Here is a 3,327-nt window from a genome sequence, read left to right as displayed (position 1 = left end):
AATCTTGCATGACTGCAGGAAAGGAGCTTATTATAGTGGTGATGATAAGAAAGAGGTAGTTGGTCCGTTTTTTTGAAGGGTTGTCAAATAATTGAATGGGGTTTCAATTTTTAGTGTTTTTTAGTACTTTTAGAATTTGCAAAATCTTATAATCTATCTTGCCATATAGGTTTTAACTAGAAGGTCATTTATGCACAATTTGATTGGCACTCCACTTTTAGTTTTTGAGTTGTGCACTGCATGGGTTGGGTTTTTTTTTATTTAAACCATACTGAAAATTGTAAAATTGGTTTTTTAGTTTTGGTAAAATGTTCATTTTTTTTTGTTCATTATTTTAATGTTTTACCATATGATCATGAAGATGAAGCATTTGTGTCAAATATAAAGTTCATTTAAAATAGAACGGGTCTACCGGGTTGAAAATCACAAAAATAAGTTTTTATTCAATGCACACAACCTTTTATTTATGTTGGCACACCACAAATCTTTTGACTTTGGAGCTTTGAGTAGATACTACATTACTCTATTGTTATGGTTGTGCAGGGCTTGAAACATTTTCTAATGACAAACATTATTTTGAAAAGTTGGTGGGCGCCTCTCTTATGTTCATTGATAAAAAATAGTGGTAGTGATAATGGCCCGTGTACTTCCTCTCATATGCAATTGCTAAGTCATTTCTACCGAAGAAACCACCAATCCAGGATGCAGCGGGCATATACAGAGGTATACCGCAAACCAACCCTTAAGTTTCAATCAACATTTTGCATACAATTTGTATATTTGTCATTAAATTTTGTTCTAATATAATATTCATTGTCACAAAGTTACATACTAATAAATTAGGTCGGGATGTCTTTAGCAAACACAAATAATTACATATTTGCAACATTTCCGTTCCCCTAATATGTTTTACTGAAGTTTCAATTCTTATTATATGTTTAATAGAGCTATGATGCCATAACTCACTTCGACTCAAGCTCTACATGCATTTGATAATCATTGATCAGAAAGGTATGAACTTCTTACTCTGTTTATAATTTTCTTTAATATTTCAAGCATATGTGACAAAATTCAATTTCCAGCTTTCATGTGGTTGTTGCTTGTTAGTAATTAAATGCATATATGCCTAAATTTTTGCGTTATGTAAAGATTGCAAAAAAGTTACCCAAGCAAATCAATTCATGATACGACTCTTTGTTGTAGATGGATAATTGTATAACATATTCTCCTTTTGTTGGTTTTCTTTTTTTCAATTTATTTTTATAATAATGGAGATCAAATTTACTGCACCAAAACTAACCATAAGTGACTCTCATTATGATTAAATAAACCAACTTATATACATACGACACTTCAGTGTTTTTGCTAAAATTTACTTGAGTTTTCACATTTACTTTATCTTATATTACATTGTCCCTCTCTAAAACATTTGGGCGTATTATTTTTATTCTATTTATGTTTTGAACTTTGTGGACCATTGAATCATTTTTAAGGACACCATTGTTGTGCTATCTTATCTGAAAGTACTATGACAATTTATTTAATTCAAATTATATACAATCTTATGTCAAGTAATGATTTAGAGCACTTGTATAACCAACTTTTTTTTGTTAAAACTTGTTGGGTAATTTAAAAGTAGGTTTGTTAATGAACCGAATAACTTTAGTAAATAAATGAATGAATAGTCGGGTGTCTTCTGGTCCTCGTCTTTTTAAATCACCATCTGCAGGTGCATGTGATGTAGTTGTGGCTATGGGTGCAGCAAGAGCATGTGAAATTGTTCCAAAAATGATGCAATTGTAGCAACTAATAGAAATACACTCGGCAGACCTACACTTTGAGTGATCTTAGTGGGATCAAAAGGAAAAACACTAAAGTAGGAAGCAAGGCGAGAAGAAATGAAAATGTGATTTATGCTCTAAAAACATGCATTTCAGTCTTATTAGTGGCCGAGAAATACACTCGGCAGACCTACACTTTGAGTGATCTTAGTGGGATCAAAAGGAAAAACACTAAAGTAGGAAGCAAGGCGGAAGAAATGAAAATGTGATTTATGCTCTAAAAACATGCATTTCAGTCTTATTAGTGGCCGGTATTGCATCTATAGGTTCATTTTTTTTGTTATTTGATTTAAATGCCCACTCCTTTTTTATGGAATATAAAAAAATGCTTACTTCAAATTTTGGGCAATTTTTGGCGAGTTTATCTTATCAGCTAACTATTCTGATCAGGTCCGCCTTATCTGTTATATGGAAACATATCCCAGATCGACCATTCCAGAGGTAACCAGGTTGAATTTACCACTTCTAAATGTTATATAACTTGTGTTCATTAATACTTTATACGTATAAAAAGTTGAATCACAACAAGTAGCGATACATGTATGCAAATAATTACCTTTTCTTTATGGGTGGGTCGAAACGGTTTTGAGTTTAGACGGGCCATTTGTAGAATCGGTCGAAATGTATTGCGTTGACCCACAAATATTATTTTCACTTCGAAAATACACTGGTTAATTAACGGGCCATTTCTGGAACAAGTTGAAAGGTGTTGGGTTGACCCATAAAAACTTTATTGTTCATTTTAAAAATACAAAGTTAATGATTATTGGTTTTAAAATCAATACTTTTATAAAAAGGATAATATTAATAAAAGAACTATAGTTTTGTTGAAAATTATGGTAAAGAAATCTCTCTTCGACTGCAGAAGCCAAAAACTGTCTTATGTCAAATTATGTAAATTCAAAATTTATTTTATATATATTTTATTCGTATTTTGGCCCTTTAGTTTTGCCGAATAGTTGATTTGTTGGATGACAAACCATCACGAAGTAAAAGTATTCCAATATTGCCCTTGACCCCTTGAATCAAACCCCTCTTCAATCTGTCCTTTTTTGACTTTCAAAGTCAACTGCAATTGTTACTTTTAATTTCAAGTTTGAAGATGTGTGGACATACTTGGCAATTTCTTATTTAGAATGCTATATCATTATGACAATATCCGGATCTTATGTTTTAGCCCTATGTTTTGTTCTTCTGATACATATGTGTAATTCGTTGTGTAGTTGTTTATTTGTTTTTTTTTTAATGTTTACAACTGTTTAGTTAACTTTTAATCAAGAAGTAAGATAACCTAATTTTATACATATTCTTTTTGTAGAGAATAAATACAATCTCATGGTCTTTAAATGTAGGCATGATGGCATTGGTTACAAACAAGAAGAGCATCTATGAAGTAACAAAGCTGTATCGCTCTTTTTCGCAAGAGCTAGGCATGGATATTAAAGTGTAACAAGATTTAGTTTCTTATGTTCCAAACTTTAATTTT

General features: G+C 31.3%; 1 long non-coding RNA gene across 1 annotated transcript; it reads left to right on the top strand.

Annotated features, from left to right (window-relative positions):
- The first annotated feature begins 348 nt into the window (after positions 1-348).
- Positions 349-3,032, top strand: LOC143566135 (uncharacterized). Its single transcript, XR_013141191.1, has 4 exons — positions 349-723; positions 946-1,011; positions 2,232-2,282; positions 2,788-3,032. It is a non-coding gene; the product is annotated as an uncharacterized LOC143566135 (long non-coding RNA).
- The last annotated feature ends 295 nt before the right edge of the window (positions 3,033-3,327 follow it).

The sequence above is a fragment of the Bidens hawaiensis genome, unplaced genomic scaffold, assembly GCF_021521415.1.
Source record: "Bidens hawaiensis isolate Kalapana, Puna unplaced genomic scaffold, B.hawaiensis_p1.1 tig00000097_1, whole genome shotgun sequence".
Classification (NCBI taxonomy): domain Eukaryota; kingdom Viridiplantae; phylum Streptophyta; class Magnoliopsida; order Asterales; family Asteraceae; genus Bidens; species Bidens hawaiensis.
This window is presented reverse-complemented; position numbering and strand designations above follow the sequence as displayed.